The sequence below is a fragment of the Phragmites australis genome, chromosome 13 (genome assembly GCF_958298935.1).
Source record: "Phragmites australis chromosome 13, lpPhrAust1.1, whole genome shotgun sequence".
NCBI classification, from domain to species: Eukaryota; Viridiplantae; Streptophyta; class Magnoliopsida; order Poales; family Poaceae; genus Phragmites; species Phragmites australis.
The window spans coordinates 10,762,085-10,770,874 of NC_084933.1; positions in this window are offsets into that span (position 1 = coordinate 10,762,085).

Genomic DNA, 8,790 nt, shown 5'->3' on the forward strand with positions numbered 1-8,790 from the left:
TCTATCTACTCAAACGGACCGCCAATAGACTGCTTTGCTTTTTGACTACACTGACCTGCTAAGCATCCTCCTGAAAACACCACCATCAAACTCTTATCAATCACCATATGCATCACGACCGAACACCATCAACACCAGATTGAGATTTGACCAGCCAGCTGAGTGCCTTCCTTTAGTCGCATGTTGCAATTTTTATCAATGTCTACGACCTCCTATCACGCTAGCTCCAACATCTACGCACCTCGTGCCCGTACCCCACGACACACCTTATCGACTGTACACAAATCCGACTGGTATTTGACCGAATCGTCAGTCTCACCAGTCGCCGACTATCCACCGTTGTCGCGGATTGTTTGCTCAGGCCTGTCACCTAACCCACCTATCGTCACCGACCGCCACGCTGACCCAGCCGCAACCACCTGCTGCATCGCACAGCCATGCCTAGCTCGCAAGCAGAACTCCTTCAGCGCTCCTGGGTCCCGAACTCTCTTGGCGCCTATTTGCGCCGCGCATGAGTGCTCCTGCCCGAGTCGATCTCCATGATTCGTATGCCGCTCCAACTCCTTACCGAACAGGAAACGAGCACGCACACCCGCGCCAACAAGAAAACGAAATGGCCTGACGCCTGCTCCAAAGGAGTCATGTCTGCCTGTGCCTGGAAACTCTGTTTAGGGCCCACCTTCTTTTCCTCTGGTCGCATGGTACGAGTCGATCCTGCCTATTGCATGCTTGTACACACGTCAAGGAGAAAAAGAAAAGGAAAAAAAAGGAGACGGTCACCTGACCAGCCCGAGTCCTTTGTGAACACCCTTTTCTTTTCTTTCTGACCACCAACCAGCCTTACACAAACCGAGCCGAGCATGCTGATTTTCCTCTTCTTTAAGCAAGCACACGGTGGGTCCCATACTCCCATCCATATGTTCATGATACACCCCTACAGGCATGCATGCTCACGTGGTGCAACACCACCATGCACCTTGCAGCAGATAGCTCCAACAAGAGACCTCGTGTGCACCGTCCAGGCCCCAACGGCCCAACATGCACGCGTCTCGCCACGCTACTGATTGGATCCGAGAAAGACTCCTTCGCTCTTGCGCGCCCGTGTCAGCCCACCGCTCGCAATTCAGCCTTCTCGTCGACATCAGCGTCCCTGGCACATGCCCTGCCGCGCGCACTGTACAGCGGCGCATCGGCTCCGCCGTAACAGATCCACTCAGCGCCGTCGACTCCCGCACGAGTGCGCCGCCAGCCCGTCCGCAAGCCGCGACTCCTTTGCGACATCTTGACGACGACTTTCGGCTAGAAATCCTAGCCGCTTCCGACGCTCACGCCGTGCCCGTACGCGCGTTGGCCATGCACACCGGTTCTCATCATGCTCCATCTTATGCTTTGTCCGCCCCCACACTGTATATGTATTGCATGACGTTTTGCAGTGATTGTGATTTTAGTGATTAATGATAATATAATTATTAGAACTAACATATTTGTCAAAAATATATATTAGTAGGTCTCATTAATATAATACATCAAGAAGTCACTGTAGCCGGTACAAAATTTGATTGAATTGTAAAAGTCACAGGAGAATTGATTTCACTGAAAGGTCCGGTGCAGAAGAGTTTGCACTCACCGGAGCATCGTGCACAAAGGCTGATAGCCTCACCGGATAGTCTGGTGCTATATATGTTGAACTCACCAGAGTATTTCTGACAAAGGAGGAGAATGCTGATGACCTCACCGGATAGTCCGGTAATCTGCACAGTGTAATACCGGAGCATTTCTTGCAGAGAAGAATGCGAGTGTAGAAGACTGAAGGTCAACCCACCAGAAGGTCCGGTACTTGATTTATGCACACCGGAGTATAGCACCGGAGCATTTCTTACAGAGACGATTGCAAATGATGAAGAATGAAGATAAACTCACCGGATAGTCCGATGATCACAGACATAGTTGCACCGGAGCATTTTCAGGGAAAAGAAGAGAAGATTCAACTCACCGGATGGTCCGATGTGAATGGAACGAACACCGGATGAATGCACTGGAGCATTTTACACAGCAAGCCTGCAAAGGCTTTGATGGCTCAAAATAACTCATCGGAAAGTCCGATGATGGATTTGAGGGCACATTGAAGTGTTCGGTATTCACAGAGACTTTGAGTGGAAGTCCAACGGCTAGTTTCGGAGGTTGAACTCACTGGATGATCCGGTGTTAGTACTACTATTCTTACCGGATCATCCGGTATTAGTAGTTTTTCTGAGCTGTTGGGAAAATAGCTAGTTAACGGACTTGAGGCTATAAATACCCCTCCACTCAGTCATTTGAAGGTGTGACATGCTGCTGAAGTCTAGAGGAAGCTCATATACACTTAAGAAGACATCCAAGCCAAAAAAAAAGTGCTTAAAGTGACCATTCAAGGCAATTAAGTACAAAATTAGAGAGTGTTTAGTGCTTATAGGCCTAGAGTGAGTTGTAGCTAGGTGATGCAGCTTAAAGAAGAGATCAAGGAGTGATCCTAGCTTGTACCGAGTGATACATCAGCACCTTTGAGTCTTTGTGACTCGCCGGTATCTTGGGCCTTAGTGGCTCAAGCTTGTTGACCCTCCGACTTGGTGTGGAGCGGTGGCAAGACACGTGTACGGGGACGTGAAGACCCTTGCCTTAGTAGCTCAAGCTCCGAAGTGATCACGGTGATAAGTGATCGGAAGAGAGTCTAGTAGTGAAACCTTATCTTGTTGGTTTGGTGGCTCATCGTCTTGAGACCTTGTCTTGGTGATTTGGTAGCTCAAGAGCCATGACCGAAAGATACTTGGCGACTGAAAGCATATCTTTTATGGAGCTCCAACGTGGATTCGGAGTGACATTCATACCAACAATACCACGGGATAACAATATCTTGTGTCGAGCTTGTCTCTCTAACTTATTTATGTTTCCGCATTTACATATTTGTAATTTACCTTGCTAGATTAGGTTGAAATCTTCTTGAACGGTAGAGTAGACACACTAGATAAATCTATAGCACATTTATATAAAAATTGATGTATGTTTATTTTGTAAAGTTTTCGGAGCCAATTTGTTTTAGGTTTCTAAGTGTCCTAATTCGCCCCCCTTAGAACATCACCATTCATTACAATTAGTATCAGAGTGTCATGTTCTTGATAGGTTTAACATCCTAGAGTTTTGACGTCCGGGGATGGAATGAATACTCATAGTACTCTATTTTTCGATGACACAAATTTCCTTCGTTGGAAAATTTTAATGTCTTAATTTTTAGAAGCCAAGGGTCTAGATATTTGGAGAGTCACCGTGGAATGGATGAGACCATGCATCAGCAATAAGAAGAGACAACTAGATGCATTGGCGAAGAGTATCCTTTTATCGTCTTTAAATGTTGATCATTTAATCGTGATTATTCTCTCACCAATGCACATGATATTTGGAATAGTCTCATTGAAATACATAAAGGCACAAAAAATGTAAGCAATGAGAAATATCATGTGCTTATTACTAAGCTCAATAGCATCAAACAACTACCCCATAAAAATGCCAATGACATGTACTTACACTTGAATATTCTTATCAATGAGATCAATAGGCTAGGTTTGACGCTAATTGACGATGATCAAGTGGTGGGAAGAATACTTCAAGCTCTTCTTCTAAAGTACAAGTTCATAGTCTTCATTATCTACGACAGCAACGACATCAAGAAGATGACTCCAAGTCAAGTGCTCGACAAGACCACTGCACATGAGATGACCATAAACATGGGGTGAAAGCCTCTTCCTCATCCGACACCAAGAATCTTGCTCTCACAAGCAAGCAAGCAATCACCATACTCATATATGAAGGCGAAGATGAGAAGGCAAGAGCAAGAGTCAAGATCAAACGAAGATGATGGAGATGAAGATGCAGATGAAGAGAGCAATGAAGATGATAAGCAAAGCACATCAAGTGATGAATAAATGGATCCTGAAGTCGCCAAGCTCATCTCTCAAGTGAAGAAGAACATAAAGAAGATCAATACCAAGATTGATCACCGAACCTATATGAAAAACTTGATCAAAATAATTGATCGCATTAAGAAGGAGAAGAAGACCATGAGCAAGAAGGAGACAAGAGGAAGAGTCAAAGTATTTACAAGTATAGAAAGATGAGTGAGTGAAGATGAAGATTCAAGCTCAAGTGATGAGAGCTTCGCCACATACTCCTCTAAGAGAAGCACTTCCTTAAGATCATCATCACGTAAGCCATCATCACACAAGTGTCTTATAGCCAAAGGTATGGAAAGCAATGTAAGTGATGAAGAATCTAATAAGGATTCTCCTTCCTATGATGAACTCATTCATTTGATTAATGAGCAACAAAGGACCCTTAAGAAACAATCTAAGGAACTTAAGAAATCCAATACCCTCAATGATATTCATGCTACCTTTGTTTCTAATTATGAATAATTATGAAGCAAATTCAATTTGCTAAAAAAGTAGCATGATGAGCTTAATGCAGAATTCGAGTACATTGAATCTCAATCTAAGGCCCATTTTGAGCAATCTACCTCTCTATTTAATTTTAATCATAAGGTAGATGCTTACACTTCTTGTGATGATTTAATTGATATATCATGCTCACTCTTTTGCAATGAGATATGTGTTAAGAATGTTCTTGTAGAAACATCTAATGAACTCATTGCACAAGAAAATAATGAGCTCAAGCAAGAAGTCAAAAAGCTCAAGAAGGACGTGGCAAGATTGAAGGGCAAGAATCAAGTCCAATCTCCTCGAGATAACCGTGCAACCATGGAGAAGAAGATTGTAGAGGGGTCCACTGTAACATGCTTCAAAAGTCATCAAGAAGACCACAAGTCCTTCCAATACAAGTAAGTCAAGAAGAAGATCATGAACCTCTCCAACAAATCTTTCAACATCTACACAAAGCTCAACTACAAAATCAAGACTAAGAGCAACCACTACAAGCTCAAGAAGAAGAAGAATGGCAAGGTGGTTGCACATATGGTTGGGAGAAAGAACTAGAGGTGGATCAATCTATTTGTGTGCCAAGGAAGTCATCACCAATATGAATGGGTCCCTGTCGGAGGGTGAACTCCTCAAGCAGGGATCCGGAGAGACCCCCTTTGAGATTCGGCCGGGGTATGATTCTGAATCTATTTTACGGGTGAAATAAATGGACGTAAATGCGATGCAGGTGGAATGGAAAGATCTGGTGCAGGAAGTAGTAAATGCTCAGGAGGTTTTTAGACAGGTTTGGACCGCACTGAGTGTAACACCCTACTCCTGTGTATATGCTATAAATGCTCTGAGAATGTCTCTCTAAGTGTTGCTGGGTTACATGAATATTTGTCTAGTCTAGAGCTTCGGACTCCTTGTTCTTCGGTGATCTGAGCTTCTATACTCGTCTTTGCTGCTGTCTTCAACTTGACTCAACTCAGTCTGGCTATACTGAACCCCTCTTCTTCGGGGTGCCCGCCCGGCTTAAATACCCGCCGGGGCGGTAGCATGCCCAGAAAGGGATGGCACGAGTTCCAAGGCACCATAAATGGAAAGCAACCATCATGGGCTCCTGCGCGAGGTGACGGGGAGAGTTGAAAACGTGCCCCATCCGGTCTTGTAAGTTATCATGCCGTTTTTCAATGAGCGCCGTGGGAAGGGCCCACCGGGCAGCCACCGAGCAGCCTGGCGCGCCCATGCGGTCTTGTACGCCTGACACAGTAGAGCGGTAGGCGGGGCGCCTTGGGCTTCGCGATGTTATCCCGAGGCGTGCCGGATGTCCCATGATGGGACCCGTGCATTAAATGTCCCCACGCCCCCTTGCCAGAACGTGGCAGGGACTGACAGCAAGCGTGGGGGAGCAGCTGGAGGTGACAGGCCACGCGCCCTCTTAAATGCAGCATCGGGCCTTTCACTGGTTGACACCTCACCGTTGAGCCTCTGTGGGGGCCACCGGCGAGGGACTTCTCAAGCCCTCGGGGAACCAAGTGCTCGGGGGCCACTGTTCGCCGCCTCAAGCACTCTCTACCGGATATGCTCTATCTCTGTCCTCGGGGGACCGAGTGCTCGGGGGCCACTGTTCACGGCCCCGAGCACTCTCTCCCGGAACTGGTTGTTCGGGTCCTCAGGGAACTAAGTGCTCGAGGGCCACTGCTCGCCGCCCCGAGCACTCTCTCCCGGAACTGACTTTCCTTGGGTCCTCGGGGGACTCGGGTGCTCGGGGGCCACTGTTCGTAGCCCCGAGCACCCTCTTCCCGGTACTTAGCTTTCCTTGTCGTCGGAGGACTTGAGTGCTCGAGGGCCACTATTCGCAGCCCTGAGCACTCTCTTCCCGGAACTTGGTCTTCTCGGGTCATCGGGGAACTCGGGCACTCGGGGATCACTGTTCATGACCCCGAGCACCCTCTCCCGGGACTTGGTCTCCTCGTACCTCGCGGAGACAATCCCCGCGGGAGGGCGCCATGTGGCAACCTGCTGATCTGGCCTCGAAACTCAGGGACCCCTAGTTCCTGTGTCATCGACAGTCCCAATCGGTTTGGGTCCAAATAAGACTTGAAGCTCGAGGTGGCTATAGGGATTTGGATACTTGGCTCACAAAATGAAGTTAAGGTTTAAACAAAGAAGTCAAGTGTATAAGATTGGACATTTTGATGAAGATCATGATCATCATATACTTAAATCTCTATCCAAAGGTAAAAGGTAAATAGTAGCTAGACTTTTGTTTATGCATTTCCTTTTGCATCTAGCACATTTGCCTTGTCTAGTATTGTATGTGCATATTTTAATCAACGGGAAAAATGAGAGAGCGTGTTTTTCTCGCACAATCGTGCATCTCACCGAATAGATTAAACATATGGATTCCAAAGAAAAGAACTGTAAAATAAGGGGGGGACCCCCGGCCTGGTTGGTCCGAGCACAAACATGTCCACCTAGGGATAGAACTTGCGCAGATGCTCGATGTTCCACGCATTTCGGAGCGGCTGCCCATCCTCCGCAGCCAGTCAGAACGAACCTTGTCGCGGGACACCGATCACGGTAAAGGGGCCTTCCCACATGGGGGACAGTTTATTCTTTCTTTCGCGCGATTGAACGCATCAGAGAACTAGATCCCCAACCTCGAGTGACCGGGCCCAGATGTGATGTTAAAGATAGTGCCACAGGCTTTGTTGGTATCTGGCTGCTCGGACGGCGGCACGTCGCCGGCGCTCCTCCAAGTAGTCGTTCCTGTTCGCCTTCAGAGTAGGCATGCACCCCAGGGGAGCCAAGAGTGAGCTCAGAGGGGAGGACCGCCTCAGCGCCGTGCACGAGGAAGAAAGAAGTCTCCCCGGTGGCGTGGCTTGGCGTGGTCCGGTTGGTTCATAGCACAGCAGGTAGCTCGTCGATCCACCCTTTCCTGTGCTTTGCGAGCATGTCGTAGGTCCGGGTTTTGAGCCCCTTCAGTATCTCAGCATTTGCACGCTCGACCTGCCCATTGCTCCTAGGATGAGCGACAGAGACGAAGCAAAGCTTGATGCTGAGGTCCTCGTAGTAGTCCCCGAACAGGGCACTTGTGAACTGAGTGCCATTATCGGTGATGATTCTGTTCAGGACGCCAAAACGACTTGTGATACCGTGAATGAACTGAAGCGCTGTGTTCTTGGTAACCTTGATGACTGGAACCGCCTCTGGCCACTTGGTGAACTTGTTGATGGCGACGTAGAGGTACTCATAGCCCCCGATTGCTCGGGGGAATGGACCCACGATGTCCAGCCCCCATACCTCCAAGGGCCATGACAGGGGGATGGTATGAAGAGCCTGAGCTGGCTGGTGAATCTACTTTGCGTGAAACTAGCACGCCCTGCAGCGCCGAACCAACTCGAAAGCGTCCTAGAGAGCTATAGGCCAGTAGAAACCTTACCGGAAGGCCTTCCCGACCAGCGTGCGGAATGATGCATGGCCACCGCACTCGCCCTCGTGGATCTCAGTGAGAAGCTCACCGCCTTCTGCCCGGGTGATGCATTTCAGGAGGACACCATCCGTGCCGCGTCGGTAGAGACCCCCGTCTACTATAGCATAGCGTTTGGACTGTCATGCAATCCTCTCGGCAGAGGCATCATCCCCGGGGAGGATATTTTCTTTCAAGTACCCTCGGATCTCGTCGATCCACGAGGTATCTTGAGAACCACCGGCAAGCGCAGCGCACTCACCGAGCGGCGGCATCCTGACGGGATTCCCCACTGAGGGCGCCGCCTGGGTTCCCTCAACTAGTCTCAAGGGTTCCCCTTCGTCCTGGTCAGCAAGCAGGACGGAAGGCCGTGTGAGCCTTTCTTCAAAGGCTCTGGCAGGGACGCGCGTCCAGGAAGAGGCCAGGCGAGAGAGGTCATCGGCCGGAGTGTTATCGTGGCGAGATATATACCGCAGCTCCAGGGCGTCGAAGTGCCTCTCCAGCCTCCTGACTTCCGCCACGTACGCCACCATCTGAGGATCCGTGTACTGGTACTCCTTGGACACTTGGTTGACCACCAGCTGGGAGTCTCCCTTGACCAGCAGGCGATGAATTCCAAGGCCCACTGCGGCTCGGAGGCCAGCGATGAGGCCCTCATACTCCGCCATGTTGTTGGTTGCTCGAAAATGCAGCTGCACGACGTACCGGAGTACTTCACCCGTTGGGGAGGTGAGAACCACTCCAGCCCCCGTGCCTTTCAGCATGAGGGATTCGTCGAAGTGCATAACCCAATACCCGGGCGCATCGTGCCCGGGATATGCGGAAATTCCTTCATGGTCGATCTCAGGAACGGGCGTCCACTCTGCCACA